We start from the raw sequence: 18,702 nt of genomic DNA, 5'->3' as shown, positions 1-18,702 counted from the left end.
TATCCAGACATTTGATTGTGTCCATTCTAAAAAATGCAAGACACGTTTTCCATGTTTCAAACTGCTGATTTCTCAGCTTTTTCCGAAGAAACCAAGGCTTCTTAGGCTATCCTTCATTTCATTCTGAACATTTCTCATTTACAACAAACATGGGTCAATGATGGAGTCCAGCCTGTTAATTTGTGATGGGAAAGTAATGTACAATCTTTTTAAAGCACTTTATTTTGATCAGTGTAGACAAAAATGCAAGCATGCCAAGATTCTTATTTTGTCCTGGAGCCCCATCACTCAATATCTAAAGATTTTTAACCTCTGCATCAATATGTTCATTTAGGCAGCAGCTGCTGGTGGTGGTGGTGGCAGGGATTATTATTTTAAGAGTAAGTATAACTAGGCAAGTAAAGGCCACCAAAATTTGAGACACAATCAAAAATCATTGGATACAGGACGTAGTTTCTTATATAGAATCACTATGGTCAGCAGAAAACTTGTCTGATTCTGAGGGTGATTAACATGTTAATGTGTAACCTACTGTGTAACAAATAAAGGTGTTGGAAACCAAAGTGATTACTTGTCACTTACATTATTGTTTGTAAATACCCACACATTAACCTTCAAAACCACTCAATATGGCAGAAAAAGGCTCCAGAATCCAAGAGGGGCCCAATATTTAATAATTTTTAAAATTTATTTCTCATGCAAAATAATTAGTAGAAGCTTCTTGCCATGGTTGTGAAAAGATGTAATGAAGATGTACTTAAGAAAAAACAACATAGAGGCATTTTATAGCAACGGCAACCTTTTTTTTTTTACAATTTTCCAAACGTTTGATGTAATGGACTTGGACCCCTCTTGGAATCCGGGTTGCAATTATTTACTTTACTGTACTCCTGAATTAATATATCTATATCATCTGCCTGGAATGTTTGGATCAAACACCTTGATTTTCCAATTTCACTTGGTTTCCATTCTGACATAAGAATACCCTCCCTCTCATAAGGCCCCACTGGTATTTTTCTTCAATATAACAACCAAGTGTCATTGGTGTCAACAATAGTTTTTTTTTTTTTTCAACGTAAAGTTGACTGACCAAGTGTAATACATTATTTGGTAATTCACCAATGATGTATTTGTAAACAAGTTTGTTTGTGTTTAAGTCATGAATGAGCCATATTTTTTTTTTGACTAAAATTTTGAAAAACAAAGTGAGATTACTTGTCTATAAAGATAGAACTTTTTTAAAGTGTATTCATAATTCATAGGACAAATTCAAAGAAACTTCAATGATAGCATAATGTGTATGTTTTTCTTTTTCTAAATCAACAGAGACTATACCAAAGATGACATTGTAATGAATGTTCACAAAAAGAAAAGAAAAAAGATTTTGTATCTCATATTATTGTTTATGTGTGTCATGTTTAGTTTTTAAGTCTCTTTGCATACGCAGCTGAAGATAGTCACACAGTGACCGAAACTGGTACTACTTCTTATGAGATAGGATAAGATTTTATGTACAGTCCTTTTCTACTTTCATTTAGTATTCAGTGCAAGCCCTACCTGGGAAAGGCATTGGCTTGCTGTAAGCACTGCTGATTTTTTAATCTTTAGATATTAGCGCAATATCATCAGCAAACCCTAGTGCTGCCACATTGTCGAGGTCTTGCACAAGATTGTAGCCAAATTGAGAAGCATGTTCTAAGTCATTTAATTCCCTTAATATGAAATCAATTTCCACATTAAACAAAAGAGGCGATCCTTGAGCTGCTCCCCTACAAACGTGAATTCCCTTAGCGAGAGTGGTAATGTCTATTTACCTGTTCTTGGGAACATATTATTATTATTATTATTATTATTATTATTATTATTATTATTATTATTATAGCTTCTTGGGAACAGATGTCGAATTTAGTGTGGTTACGACAAATATTATCAAATGCTTTGGATACATCTAGAAAAGTGATGCAACAATTCTGTTTATTAGTTTCACATCTTAAGTACTGTAAACAAGGCTTACTTTGGCCCAAAAATACGATGTTTTTGACATTTTGCTTTGTGAACTGGGTCTTACTATAACAGATTTCTGTATTTAAAGTTCTTTACAGATAAAGTAGGAACTAGGGGACATTCCTAAGCAGTTTAGTTCTAATATTTCTCCATATAGGTCGAACAATGAATTTCTGATATAATGGGCTAAAGTTAACCTTAACCATCTTTCTGTACATCAAAAGCTGCTTTTGCGTGTTTGGGACAAAGTAGGACTGAAGAACAGCATATTTAAGTAAAGCATAACCTGAGAACAGGCGAGAAAATAGCATTTATTGAACGGTACAACAATACTCAGACACAATTTGTAATATTTTGCAAAAAATGTCCATTGTTTACATTTTTCTACAAGCACTTAATTTTTTAGTTTAAGAATCACTTTAATGTAGATAAGCTTACGGAATGAGTTCAATAACTGAAAAACAGCCTCATCCGACTCGTTTTAGGGGGGGGGGGTAAATCATCATCTTGACATTCCATTTGTAAGATAATGTGTCCTTCCAGCACTTCTTCACCCTCTCCATACACTCAACTTCTGCTCCTTCATTGTTCATGGACACAATAATTCCAGGATATTGCTGCTGTTGCCATGCTACGATAACATAGTCCCCTGTCTGGACCAAGTGCATTAGCTCTCTAGGACGTTCTCCTGGCAGACGAGCATGGAAGAGATTCTTCCGGTGCATCTATTGGATGTAGGATGCTAAAAGGTTTGTTTTATCACCTATTCAATACATAAAAAATTTACAAATTAGGAATTTATTATTGATTCCACTTGAGACGTGTTTCGCCCTTCATTGAGGGCATCATCAGTCAAATTATCACCTCAAGGCAAAAAATCAGGTACCTGGTTAGTAGTTGACATGCACAAATTAATACATATTATTAATACACATTACAAAATTAAGTATGAGAAACAGTTGTACAATAGTGATGGTTGAACATATAGGTTTATAGAATAAGAAGTCGGCACCAATGCGTAAAATTAAAATAGTAGAGTTCGGCAGTGGTGCTCTGGAGAACAGTTGACGCAATCATAGGAAAATATAAAGTTTTAAAAATATTTACATTATAACAATCAAGGGAGAAAAGGTGTAGTGTTCGGCGTCAATGTTTGTAACCAAAAATTAATGTCAAAGGTTGGTAACTATACAGTATTTACATTGTCCAATTGAACAGTTGAGATAAAGTTTTAAAAATATTTACATTATAACATTCAGGGGAGAAAGGGTGTAGTGCTCAGCGTCAATGTTTGTAATAAAAAATAATGTTATAATGTAAATATTTTTAAAACTTTATCTCAACTGTTCAATTGGACAATGTAAATACTGTATAGTTACCAACCTTTGACATTAATTTTTGGTTACAAACATTGACGCCGAACACTACACCTTTTCTCCCTTGATTATTATAATGTAAATATTTTTAAAACGTTATATTTTCCTATGATTGTGTCAACTGTTCTCCAGAGCACCACTGCCGAACTCTACTATTTTAATTTTACGCATTGGTGCTGACTTCTTATTCTATAAACCTATATGTTCAACCATCACTATTGTACAACTGTTTCTCATACTTAATTTTGTAATGTGTATTAATAATATGTATTAATTTGTGCATGTCAACTACTAACCAGGTACCTGATTTTTTGCCTTGAGGTGATAATTTGACTGATGATGCCCTCAATGAAGGGCGAAACATGTCTTAAGTGGAATCAATAATAAATTCCTAATTTGTAAAATTTTTATGTATTGAATAGGTGATAAAACAAACCTTTTAGCATCCTACATTCAGTATCTTCAATACGGATAACAATGATTTTTATCACTTGCATCTATTGGAGACAGAGAGGTGGTGATTTCACCCATTTCCTCTTCATCAAAGCTGATTTCTGGTAGTCTGTTTTCTGAAGAAGCAATGCTGAAATCCGATTCATCTTCATCTGAAGAGGAACTGGATATAAGAGGTTGTTTTGGCCGGTATCTTTTGATGGTTGTGCCCATGTTTCACATGTGACAGAATCAGCCCCCTGAATGTCACTGGGGCAGATGCTTCTTCCAGGTGGAGCTTCTGGCAATTCCAAAATGCACTGAAGCCTTTCATTGGGTCATACTACTTGACTTTATTGTCTGTAGACATGCATCAAGTTGTTCGGGACTATAGTCGCAATATTTTCGACCTCCTGGTCGCCTCTTGTATAAAGCTGGCATTTTACGTTGTTTCTGAAAGATAACAGGCATATAATGTAGGGAAGCTTCAGTGTTAAACATGCTGGTTGGTGTGATTATTTGAGGGTGAAAATGCTTTGTTCTCAGTGAAAAGTAGAGGCATTATATGTATGGGTTACTTTGGCCCTCTCTTGGTGAGGGCCAAAGTAACCCATGAACTTCGTAATTATAGGTCACATTTTTAAAACAATTAATACAGAAAGCATACTACTTCTTGAATTTCATTACTAAAGTTATATGCTTGATTGCTTCACATGCCAAAATGTGCACTCATCAGAATTTTACAGCAGACACCTACAGCTTCAATGATAGAAGTTGCTGGACTACGAAATTATGTTCCACTTCACTTGCCATATGCTTGACTCTACTGCCATCTGTTGAGATAATATAGAACCATGTCATGGAGACTGGATTACAGCTGCCGATAATTTTTTTAAACATTTTCTCCAAGGTGGGCCAAAGTAACACCCCAAGGGACAAAGTAACCCATGTTTAAGGTACAACTGTTGATCAAAGATGAATTTATGAATATACCTGGTGTAGACACAAAATCTTACTTGGGTTGATAAATCAATTAAAGGTCTAATTTTTTTCTAGAGTTCTATCAATGATCCTTCTTTAAAAAAAAAGGAGTAAAATACTATTGGACACCAGCTACTAATTACATTTGGGTCTCCTGATTTAAATAACAACATAGCACGCCCTCTTCTAAAGCTTCGCGGAATGAAATCCCAGGCTAAAATTATATTTGCTATAATACTAATGATTTTCAAACATCTTATTTCCTTCCCTTTCAGTCACAAATTACAGTATTTACACTGGAGAAAAAAATCTGTTTTGGAGGTGTGTACAGGTTAACAGAAGTCTGAATTAAAAAAAAAAAAAATTATTTCTGTTATTTTTGAAAATGCAGCAGGTTTACAAATATAGACAAAGTTACTCAATGGTAATTATACAATCAGTTCTTCCATATATACAGTGTATGCACTGTTATTGGTAAAACATGTGTTTCTTACAATAAAAGGGCACTACTTCTGGAATTCTGCATAGAATGAAAATGTAAACAATACATTTTAATATTGTTTGCTTAATAATCTGTATATTTAGCAATACACACAAGAAATTACTACAATAATTCAACTACGATGAATTCAAAAATTTGTTTGTCATTGAAATTAGCGGGAGTAAATCTCCTTGAATGCACATTATTCAGTCATGCCACTAACACACAGGAAAAATTCCTATTTGCTTAGAGTTCCTTAGTTTTCGTGATGGAAATAGGTGAAGCAGTTCCTCTCCTTGGTGAGACAAAGATAGATGTTGCATTTCTGGCAATGCCAACGTGACTTTCCTTTGCAGTGTGTGTTCTTGCATCTACCAGGTAATGTTGCATCACTGTGGCATGGCATGGGGTCTACATTATCATAATGGACTTCCTCTGGACGAAATTTGACACCTTGCCGTTTTGTTGTTGAGAAATCAGTATTGTAACTGCCTGTACCAGGACAACCCCTCTATTTTCCCAATACAGCTTTTTCTTGCTTTACCAGGGCTTCTGCAATTCTCAGATGAAAATGGAGAGGTCTAATGTTGGTTTCTTGGGAAGTCATAATCTTGTAGCATCTGTTTGATATTCCAGCCAGTTATTGGTGATATAACATGAAATATCATTTTGAGAGACCATTTCCTAGTCTTGATGCAAATTCTCTAAAGGCTTACAAGGAAGTCTAACTTGTCAACTCCACCCATTGACATGTAGAAATTCACTATTTCAGGCCGTGGAACTTGTATATATTCTCTCTTCTTTTTGTCCCACCTTCTCAAAAGGTATCTTTCAACAGTGCCAATGAAATTTGAGGCTAAATTTACTGATCTGTTGTCCTGCCAATTTACAACAATTACATTACCATCATGACTGGATACCTGGTCGCAGTAACCCCTTTCTTTCTTTTTCATGTCTTTGTCAGAAATCAAGGGAGGGTTGGAGAATCCATTCAGATGAATTGTACCAGCTGCAGCAATTTCTTTCACCTTCAAAGCTTCAAAGAGGTTGTATGTTGAAAAGAAGCCATTGAAGTATAGCTGATGGCCCTGAGCAGTAAGTCTTTCACATAAATGAAGTACAACAGAAGCCCCTGACCAAACCATTTTTGCATGCCCACTTCAATTTCCATGGCTGAACCTTGGTAGAGCAGGAAGTCATAAGCAAGTCCATTCCTCCCACATAGCAAAAATACCTTTACACCCCACAGGTTCGGTTAACCTTTCATGTATTGCTTTACATTAAGCTGGCCTTTGAAAGGTACGATTTGCTCATCTACACAAATTTCTCGTTCTACTTTAAGTTCCAGACGACGTTTCCTAATTGCATCATAGATGGGACACACCTTCCAGAACCTGTCTGTACAGTCTGCCTTTTTCTCTAAATTATTTACACAATGCAATAGGTTCCTGAGCTTGAAAAATCTGTTAAGTAACATATTATCTTTAAAGATATATAGCCCTAATGCAGTGTCCCAATACAACTGTAATCTAGGAAAACCAGAGTGCCAGCATATATATATATAGTACAAAGAAAGTTGTAATTTCACTTAGACTTGTTGGTGCATACCTTGATTCTCCAGCCTGATTTGCAAATATGTTTGTCATGTCGATAAATGTCTGCAACAGTGTTTCTGGAATATATTTGTAAAAGTAAGAAATTGGGTATGGAAGCTCTGTAATTTTATTATTCTCAGTGACCTTATCCCCTTGCTTCGGACTTAAAGAGGCCACATCGTAAAAACAATTGAATATGGCTGATAGTGATATATATATATAATTCAGAAAAAAATTAGGAAATCTTTGGAGTAATACTCACTTTATTATGACTCATGTCATCATTATGCATCCTCAACAATGGTAAAAATAGCTTTATGTAACCTTAGTATCTTACTTTAGTTCTCTATTTATTTGCTCCATCCATTTATACTGTCTGCATTTGTACCCAACCTATTTGTAACATGATTTACTTCAAGCATACAGTTCAAAAAATTAGGGGAACATGTTTTTGAATGTATGCCATGCTCCACAAAACAATACCTCACATCCAGGTATATTACCAACTAAACCTGTATTCTTCACTGTTGAAGTACCAGTATACAAAAGAACATTGATGGATTCGTGTTCATTTTCAAAACACAAACGGAAATGTCCAAATAGGGGCGAAAACAAAGTGATAGCAGTCCTCCAGGGTGGATTTTATCACAGGTGGAGAGCTTCAGTATGGTGTATGTCCTCCACGAGCATTATCATAGCTTGACACCTACATGGCATGCTCCATATAAATCGACGGAGGTTACGTTGCGGTATCAGGTCCCGTTCTTCAATGAGAGCCTGTTCGAGGTCTTAAGAGTCTGTGGTGGAACAGTACGCCCACGAATACTTCTATCAAGCCTATCCCATACATGCTCAACGGGATTAAGGTCAGGACTCACTGCTGGCCATTCCATCTCTTGAATGTCCAGTTCTCGCAAGACAGCTCTGGTGATGCGCGCTACACAAGGCCTGGCGTTGTCATGCATGAGTGCGAATTCAGGGCTAACACCGTATGCAGAAACCAACACATGCTGTAGCAGTATCTTCTTGATGTACCCCGCAGCGGTAAGAATACCACGGATGACGACAAGATTCGTACAGCCATCAATACTGATGCCAACCCACACCATCACAGAACGTTGTCCAAATAGGTTGCCTTCCTGGACAACATTTGGCATGTACTGCTCACCACGGCGTCTCCATACATGTTGACGTCCATCACGCTGTGCCAGGGGAAATCTGGACTCGTCTGTGAACAACACAGGTCTCGAAGTTGCCAGTTGACGTGGGTACGGGCAAACAGAAGGCGAGCTGCGTGATGTCTCTGCGTTAAATGGGGCATTCGAACAGGATGTCTGGGTCGTAAGGACACTTCTCTTAACCTATTCCTTACTGTCTGGTCAGACACCGTGACTCCAGTGACGCTTCTGAGGTCTTGTTGCTCCTAAGTCATGAAATTGGATAAAATTCAACAACTTACCAGCTGTTTTGTGTGTACCTTCCACCATGCCTGTTTACAATATCTTCTGCTTCATCAAGTTTCTCGCAGAGAGCAGCAGATCCTGTAACACTGGATGGCTAGATATGTATGTGTAGAGACAACATTTATGAAATTACAAGAAAGCACTATTTTTCTCCATGAAACGCAATGGAAATCAATGTGTACAAGAGGAGACATGGTGATCGAATGGGTTAAAGGTCTCATTTTTCTTTTCAGAGTTCTTTCAATGATCCTTCTTAAAAAAAAGAGTAAATTATTATTGGACACCAGTTACTAATTATGTTTGGGTATCCTGATTTAAATAACACCTAAAGCTTCGCGGAACACAATCCCACGTTAAAATTATATTTGCTATAATACTAATGATTTTCAAACATCTGATTTCCTTAATAACCTAAAGAAATACTCCATCAAGGCCACGAGCAGTATCAACATGTATTCCCTTTACTGCTTGTTGAATCTCTTCATCTGTCATGGAGCAGTCATATTCATTATCTTCATCTTTAGAAGAAGTGTAGTTATTTAGAGTAGCAGAAGTTTCTTTCTGTGCCTACAGAATTTGAATAAAAATCTTTAACTTCTGAAGCAGGACTGTAAATTGTTTACCCACAGTATCTGTCATAATATTTTCAATGATCTTCTTCCTTCTATAACAGTAATAATGTTGAACAAGATCATATTTGTACCAATTTCATCTCTTCTCCCTAAAGCATTTATCATGGTGCTGAGGAGTGCTACAATTGAAATATTTTGACCGAGCTCGATAGCTGCAGTCGCTTAAGTGCGGCCAGTGTCCAGTATTCGGGAGATAGTAGGTTCGAACCCCACTGTCGGCAGCCCTGAAAATGGTTTTCCGTGGTTTCCCATTTTCACACCAGGTAAATGCTGGGGCTGTACCTTAATTAAGGCCACGGCCGCTTCCTTCCCACTCCTAGCCCTTCCCTGTCCCATCGTCGCCATAAGACCTGTCTGTGTCGGTGCGACGTAAAACAACTACCAAAAAAAAAAAAAAAAAAGAATATTTTGATGGCTTACGTTTAATTTGCCTAGTTTTTTTGAGCTCTGAAATATTTTGCTGCTGGATGTTCAGGATCTTTCCATTTTGATGTTGCCCTATGCAAAAAATCAGTGAACTTTTCTATTAGACTGTCAAATTTATCTTCATCTTTAACTCCTTTTAAAATTTCTAAGAACTGCTGCTCCCAAACCATCAAATTATCATCATAATTGTTGTTTCATAGCAACCATCTAAACAAAATGATAGGCCCTACAAAATAATATCACTATAGTAACTTTAAAAAAGCTGTGAGCACAAGGAAATTCTTATAAAAAGTCTTATAAGTCACAGTACTCCGTACTGATGTTAAAAAAAAAAATCATAAGAAACCACACTAATGGTTATAAATAGAGCAAGCATGTAAACAAATCACCAGTCAGTTCACAGCCTTCTTAATAATCCCAATAACTGAGAAAAATGTAACATTACACTCATCTGTTATTTTTTAATCAGTACTGAAATTAGCCAAATAGTAGATTTTATGAAGAAAAAAATGAACAACTATGATAAAAGACAACTTACTAGCTCCTGAAGTGATTAAAACAAAATATTATATCAAACTTCAATATTCACAGCACAGAAAGGCTTTCAAAATTCTGACTTATACCCTGAATAACAGTCTGAATTCTTGTTTTGTAACTGGAGCAAACCCTACAACATCTTGTATGTCTGCTGGGGATACTCCGATATGGCGCATCTCAGGTGGCAGATAGGGGAGTTCCTCACCGGCTTGCCAGCAGACTTGAGCAAAATAAAATAGCTCTTGTGGACCAAACACATAACAACCTCTGTGGTTAACAACCGTAGTTGTAAATCGGAGCTTGCTCCACTTAAGGTTCATTACCTTCAATAGTCCATATGGCAAAGTCTTTTAGGAAAATAATTCTACTGTTCTGTCCAATCAGGCTTCAGGAGAAGGCTACTTTGGATTCGGTGGGTAGTCAACTGAGAGACAGCAATGAGTCGGAGCATTTGCAACCAACTACACTTAAGAGGATTAAACATCAACAAATTACCTACATTGCAACACACAATATAAATTCTCTCTATAAAATTGGAAGACTTAAGACTTTTACAGATTAATTAGATAAAAAAATTTAATAGTGGCCCTTCAAAAAATGAGAAACACGATGGAAGAAACTTTTGAATCACGTTATAGAATTTATAATGGGATACTTGACCAAGGAGTTATGAATCAATGTCCCCAATTTGGAACAGGATTTATAGTGAATTTAAAAATAATAGATTCTATAATTGATTTTCAAGCAATAACACCAAGAATTGCAACTCTCACCTTTAAAGCAACAAACAAAATTTATACAATAATAAATGCCCATACCCTTACTAATGAAAATGAAGAAACAAGTGGATAAATTTTGGGATCTGCTTGAACACATAATAAACAAAGTAAATAAAGGTAATTTTAAAATTTTATTAGGGGACTTCAACGCCCAAATGACAAATATAAGGAAGTCCTGCAAGCAATAAAACTGACAGTTGACCTTGAAGAATTGATCCTAGTTCTCAAGAAACAAGCTGAAAATTTAGCTCCATTAAACCCTTGCAAAAAAAAAACATGCCTGGTGGACGACAGAATGTGATGAAATTCATAAAGAGAGACATCAGGCATGGTTAAAGTTCCAAGCCGATAAATCAGAAGAAAATGCTATCAAGCTAAAAAATATCAGGAAGAAATTCTTACAAAATATTAGAAAAATTAAGAGTGAATTTCATAAGGATATAATAAACTCCATTGAAGTTAATTATCATAACACCAATTCTAGAGACTATTATAACATTTTGGGAAGACAACTACAGAAGTATGCTGCTTCTACATTAATGTTGAAAGATGAAAATGAAAAAATGGCACATATACCAGTACAATATAATTATTAAATTAATGTAGTAATGGTCCACCTTTCAATACTATAATATGCAATATTCTAAATTACATTAATTAGGGACTAGTTTCGGCCGGGCATACTTAAGATGTTAGAATCTAGTTTATTTTCCAATTTAATCATAATTTCATCCCAGTTTTTAATGTAAATTTGTATATATTTGTTTCATTTGTTTTATGTCAAACTGTGTGCTTGTACATTTGTTTAGTTATTAGATGTTTTACATTAAGGCTGAAGATGGCCAGCCCCGGCCAAAACTAGTCCTTAATGTAATTTAGAATATTGCATATTATAGTAGTCTATTGAAAGGTGGACAATTACTACATTAATTTAATAATTATATTGTTCTTACAATTCAATACAGATCAGAACCATGAAGTTTATAACCTATAACCAGTAGTGAAAATGCTGAGATGACAAACGCATTCAGTAAACTTTGAACTGTGAAGAACCTAAGCAACTATTACAAATTAATACAAATACACTAATAAAAACCAAATTTAATAGCACAGACCCTCCAACATTTCAAGAATTAGAAAAAGCACTAAAATAAGTTAAAAATTATAAGGCACTAGCAAGATACACATGCTTCGCTACGATATTATACTGAAATTTATAATTGAATGCTGAACGTTTTATACATAATCTGCCGAAATTTGCGATCTGACTCATTTCCTGAGAGAATCCACCAAAATTCGCGATCTGATTCATTTTTTGAGAGATTATGGCAGAGTTCCTCCCATGTTTCAATCTTTCTTTCCAGCAATCAATTTCATAGTATTCCACCCAGTCAGTTGGGTCCCTAAATCTTTGCCATCTTTTCCTATAAGCATTTTTAATATGGATTAAATCCTTCAGGAGATCCGACGTGGTGTCGTCTGGGGTGCCTTGGCGGTACTGAACCTGCAATCATTACCCGGCCAGGACCCGTTTCCAGCACGGTCCCCACATTTTGACGATGGTTCAGAACATTATTATTATTAGGGTGGGTGATATTAGTTGAATTTAGGTTATTACCGTATTATTATTATTATTATTATTATTATTATTATTATTACTACTACTATTATTATGATTATTATTTTTATTATCAATGTTCTGGACCCCGCAGCAAGATGCAAGACCGCTACTTGGCGGTAAATTACGCCTGCTGCCATTGTCATTGCTGACAATGTGACCAGCACCATTGTCGCGCGTAAGCAAGTGCACGGGATTTCTGGCGATACGAAGGATATATTCCGTGCATTATTGACATTATAGAGGCGAACAATTGCAAGGTCAATATCATTCCTATTGTTTATTTCAAATATGTTTACATTTTTATTTATATGCCAGGAGTATCTACTGTAATCTAACTTTAAGTTCTCCAAAGGAAAAGATGGCTCTTGAAAATGAACCCATGAAAGATTAAAAATGATCAGAATCAAGTACATTATGAACAGTAAAATCAACTGGTATCAACTCCTTTTTCACCCCTACGCCGTTAAGTTGATTAACCCCCCCCCCCCCTGCAAAAACAAAGGCATGTTCTTTTATGTTGAAAGGAGTTTCCAAATACCAATATTCACGTCTGTTACCTTCAGTTTTGAGATACAATTATCCCCATAAAAAGAATTCATTTCTTTCACACTCCCCCCCCCCCTTAATTGACTTTTCCAGAAAAATATACTTGTTGCTTTATTAGTAAAGGATCTTCTAAATACCAATTATCACGACTGTAACATCTTCAGTTTTTGACATATGTGTCCTCATAAAAGGAATTCAACTCCTTTTCACCCCTGCCCCCCACCCCCCAAAAGAAGATTTTCCCCCCAAACTGCATTTTTCTTTGTTTTTATAGGAGATCCAAATACCAATTTTCACGTCTGTAACAACTTTAGTTTTTATTATATGTTAGTACCCTCAAACAATTAATTCAATTAATTTTTCAATTCTTTCACCCCCCCCCCCCTTCATTGGATTTTCCGAAATCAAAGGAATACAGGTTTCTTTACTTTTAAGGCAGATTCCAAATACCAATTTTCACGCCTGCAACATCTGTTGTTTTTGAGATAAAAGTATCTCCATACAAATAATTCAAATAATTTTTCAATTCCCCCCCCCCCCCCCTGCCAAGTGGATTTCCGCAAACAAAAAATACGGATTTCTTTATTTTTAAAGGAGATTCCAAATACCAATGTTCATGTCTGTAACATCTTCAGTTTTTGAGATATCAGTATCCGAATAAAAATAATTCAAATCCATTTTCAGTCATTTTTACTCCCTACCCATGCTGTTTTTCCAAAAACAAAAAATACATGTTTTTAATTTTTAATAGAGATTAAAAATACCATTTTTCACTTTTGTAACGTCAAGTTTCTGAGATATACTGCAGACATGCTCATTTTAAAATTTCACCCCCTTTTTAGTTCCCCTTAAGTGGAGTTTCCAAAACAAATCACCTATATTTCTTTACTTTTACAGGTGATTCCAAATACCAATTTTTACGTCTATAACATTTTACGTTTCTGAGATATACTGTAAATATAGTCTTTCTAAAAATTCACCCCATTTGTCACTTCTGTTTAAGCCCCATTAATTGGATTTTCCAAAAACAAAAAAAAACAAAAAAAATGTTTTTCTTTATTTTTGTACCCTCCTTTTCACCCCGTTAGTGACAGAATATCCAAAAATCCTTCCTTGTATGTGTGTATATATATATATATTTTCATTAAATTCTGTTCACCCATTTTCTCGTGACTTGGCGCCGATACGGACTTAGCAACAAAAATCCAAATTCATGAATATTTCTGTTATCATAGCCGGTACGGTAAAAATGTGTGACATAAATGATCGGAAATTTAATACTATATAACTTTATTAATGTAGTATTTGTCGATAGGACAACTAATAACACAAATATTTGAGAATTAAATTTTAGGCCTTTTCCTAAACTACCATTCCACTCAGCATGAATAAAATTATTTACGGTCTAGATTGTAGCGACTTATTTCCTGACTTTGCATACTGCTTTTCATTAAGATAGGATCACTAATAACATAAAAATATGAAAATTTAAATTTAGACCTTCCCCTAAACTACCATTTTTTCAGCATGAATAAGATTATTTATGACCTAGATTGTAGCGACTAATTTCCCAATTTAGCATACCGATTTTCATTAAGATAGGACTATTAATAACATAAATATTTGAGAATTAAATTTTAGGCCTTCCCCTAAACTACCATTTCTCTCAGCATGAATAAAATTATTTATGGCCTAGATTGTAGCGGCTTATTCCCAGACACTATATACCGATTTTCATTAAATTCTCTTCAGCTGTTTCCTCGTGATGCGTGTACAGAGACAGACAGACAGAAATTACGGAAAATTAAAAAGTGCATTTCCTTGCTACTATGGACAAGACCGATAAAGAAATACCATCCTTTTTAAATTCTGAGCAATGTACAGACAGAACTCTTATTTTATATATATATAGATTAGCAATGAGGTGTGGGTTTCTCCTCTGGCTTGGAGGAAAAATTTGTCTCCAAGTCAGATAGATTTTTCCGTCGCCTGCGTAGTGAACTGAGATTTTCTGACTCATCGGGTACTCCTATTAAACAGATTAGTAAGAGGGCATAGTTTTTGCCCTGCGAGTCTCCACTATTCGACACCCCCACCTGGCCGAAGATAAGACGAAGTGTGTTCACGGATCACGGCTCTCTGCGGCTAGGTCATTCCAGCTCTGGAACTTTGGGCTGTTAGATCGGCAGCGTAGTACTGTTCGTTAAAAGTGAGAAAATGTGTGGTTTTTCATTTGATCGAGTATTTTATATAAAAGCATTGCTTTTAATCGTGCCATTCATACTGAAGTCATTGTAATGCCCTATGTTCATTTCAGTTGGGGAAACTACTAAGACAGTCCTTCTAAGGATGTGAAATGGCAGGTGGGGAGTGAGTGTCTGTCATTAAAATGAAAACTCCCCAACTTGATTGTGACTGATGGTAGGCAAGGGGGCCTACCCTTACAATGAAAACTCCCTAACCCAGTCTTCATATGAGAAAAGACGTTTGGTGACTTCCCCGTCGTGTTTCTAGGGTAACGTTAAGTGCTACGCAATTTAATACAATCTTGCTCACAACGTGTACACTACCTAACCTAGAATACTGTATACAATGTAGAATTCCGTTGCGAAGCACGGGTACATCAGCTAGTTTGGAATAAAATGCATGTAGAATTTAATAAAAGTGAAGAAGCTTTCCTTAAGCAACGGCTCTTTTCAGGATTGAATTTTGAGTTATTTCGTGAATTGTGGTGCTGTAATTTGGATTAGTTCTAAACTGTAATCCTAGACTAGGTCATAATACTACTACTAATACTACTAAGTGAGCATCTGCCTTAAGTGTGAACATTGCTCATTCGAAACAGTGCGTCAGAGTAGGGATCGAATAGCTGGAATACTATGATGAACCAGTCTGTTACGTACCGGCAATATCAGAAAATATATGAACCAGAGGAATGGCATGCTAGAGAAGAAAGTTTGGTAACTCCCCAGATATCTTCCGCCAATATTCAGTCAGGCTGTTATATTCGTTACGCGGCAGTAATCCCATCTATTTGAGCTGAGCAGCAACATAAGAGACAAAGAACATCACAACAAACAATGGTCAATGTAATGTTATTGTTGATCATTGTTATGCACTTTCAATATTGTAGGCCTTCACATTTTTTTTTTTTGCTACTTGCTTTACGTCGCACCGACACAGATAGGTCTTATGGCGACGATGGGACGGGAAAGGGCTAGGAGTGGGAAGGAAGCGACCGTGGCCTTAATTAAGGTACAGCCCCAGCATTTGCCTGGTGTGAAAATGGGAAACCACGGAAAACCATTTTCAGGGCTGCCGACAGTGGGGTTCGAACCTACTATCTCCCGGATACTGGAGCCTTCACATTTAGTTTTCCTCCGACTCTGAAATACCACTCTTATCATAGTCGGTACGGTAAAACTGAATAAAACATGAATGATCGGAAATTGTATTCTCTATAACTTTTGTTATGTAGTACTTTTCAGTAGGACCAATAACATGAGTATTTAAAAAAATATTTTTTAAGCGCCTTCCCCTAAACTACAATTTCATCCAGGGTGAATAAAATTGTTTATAACTTAGACTGTAGTTTCTTATTCCCCGACTTCGTATACCGATTTTCATTAAATTCTGTTAACCCATTTTCTCGTGGCTCGGCGTTGATGTGGACTTGGCAACAAAAATACAAATTCATGAATATCCGTGTTATTGAAGCCAGTACGGTAACAATGTATGACATAAATGATCAGAAATTTAATTACATATAACTTTCGTTATGTAGTATTTATCGATAGGACCTCTAATAAAATAAATATTTGAGAATTAAATTTTAAGTCTTCCCCTAAACTACCATTTCACTCAGCGTGAGTAAAATGATTTATAGCCTAGATTGTAGCGGCTCATCCTCCGACTTTACATACCAATTTTCATTAAATTATCTTCAGCCGTTTTCTAGTGATGTGTGTACAGACAGACAGACAGACAGACAGACAGACAGACAGACAGACAGACAGACAGACAGACAGACAGACAGACAGACAGACAGACAGACAGACAGACAGAAATTACGGAAAAGTAAAAAGTGCATTTCCTTGTTATTATGGTCATGACTGATACAGAAATACCCTTCTTTTCAAATTCTGAGCAATGTACAGACAAAACTCTTATTATATATATATATATATAGATTATACACCTAGGATATAAAAGAAGACCCTTCTCGTAAAATTACAACTTTGTACACCAAATGGTTTTTGAGGGATGAGGGTTTACGAAGCTAACCTCATTTGACACTTTAGTGGTGGAACGTTTAAAAATATGTCCTATTTCACACCTAGGATTTAAAATATATATCGCTATTTGGAATTTTGTCTTCGTACGTTAAACCGTTTTGGAGGAACGAATTAATATATTTGTTTTCAAATCTTAACCCCCATTTAACACTCTGAGGGGTTAAATTTGTTTCAAACCTTGTGTTATTTAACACTTAGGATATTATTTGATATTTTAACTTCGTAATTCAAACAGTTTCATATATATTTTTGTCATCTTTCCTCATCCCGCAGTCAAAACCCCTTAACGGTGTATTGTTTTAAGACCACTTCTTATTTGTATCCTCATAAAAAGAATACAGCTCCTTTTACATCCCCCTTAGGTTGATTCCCTCCCCACCCCCAACAAAAAAAAGTGTTTCCTTATTTTTAAAGGAGATTCCAAATACCAATTTTCACGTTCGTAACATCCTTCGTTAATGTGATATAAGTATCCTCATACAAAGAATTAAACTTATTTTTCAATTTATTTACCCACCATTAACTGGATGTTCTGAAAACAAAAGAACGCTTGTTTCTTTATTTTTAAAGAAGATTCCAAATACAAATGGTCATGCCTGTAACATCTTCAGTTTTTGAGATATAAGTATCCTCATAAAAAAAAATTCAACCCCTTCTCAGTCCTTTTTACACCCCCTTTAAGTGGATTTTACTAAAACAAAAAATACATGTTTCTTTATGTTTAAAGGAGACTCCAAATACCAATTTTCACGTCTGTAATATCTTCAGATTTTGAGATACCAGTACCCTAATAAAAACAATTCAACTCCTCTTTCAATCCTCCCCTCCCCTGCAAGTGATTTTTCCGAAAACAAAAAACAAAAAACATATGTGATCAAAAATGATCAAAAATACCACTTTTCATGTCTGTAACATGTTACGTTTTTGGGATATACTCATTCAAAAATTCACCCCCTTTATTAATCCTGTTCACCCCCCCCCCCCCCCAAGTAGGTTTTCCAAAAAGAAAAAAAAAATACCTTTTTCTTTATTTTTAATGGAGATTCCAAATAAAACTGTTCATGATGTAACATCTTCAATTTTCTTTTTGAGATATAAGTATTCTCAAAAAGGTATTCAACCTCTTTCTCACCTTTTTTCACCCCCTTAGAGTATTTTTCCAAAAAAAAAAATACATGTTTATTTTTACAGGAGATTCCAAATACCAATTTTCATGTCTGTAACATCTTCAGTTTTTGAGATATAAGTATCCACATAAAAGAAATTCAACCCCTTTTTCAGTCCTTTTTACACACACCCCCTACTGAAGTGTTTGTCTTTTCCGAAAACATACAAATACGTGTTACTTTTATTTTGAAAGGAGATTAGAAATACCAATTTTCACGTCTGTAACGTGTTAAGTTTTTGGTATATTGTGTATATATGCTTATTTTAAAAATGTACCCCCTTTAATACTTCCCCTTAAGTGGATTTTCAGAAATCAAATTATGCATGTTCCTTTATCTTAACAGGAGATTCCAAATATCAATTTTCA

At 35.5% G+C, this 18,702-nt stretch overlaps 1 protein-coding gene across 4 annotated transcripts in view; it reads right to left on the bottom strand.

Moving 5' to 3' along the window:
• The window catches only part of LOC136858051 (TRMT1-like protein), a 131,381-nt gene that overhangs the window by 7,907 nt on the left and 104,772 nt on the right, over positions 1-18,702 (bottom strand). The window lies entirely within an intron of this gene.

This window comes from Anabrus simplex, chromosome 1, assembly GCF_040414725.1.
Source record: "Anabrus simplex isolate iqAnaSimp1 chromosome 1, ASM4041472v1, whole genome shotgun sequence".
In the NCBI taxonomy this organism is placed as follows: domain Eukaryota; kingdom Metazoa; phylum Arthropoda; class Insecta; order Orthoptera; family Tettigoniidae; genus Anabrus; species Anabrus simplex.
Note: the sequence above shows the minus strand (reverse complement) of the source record. Positions and strands in the feature narration are given on the sequence as shown.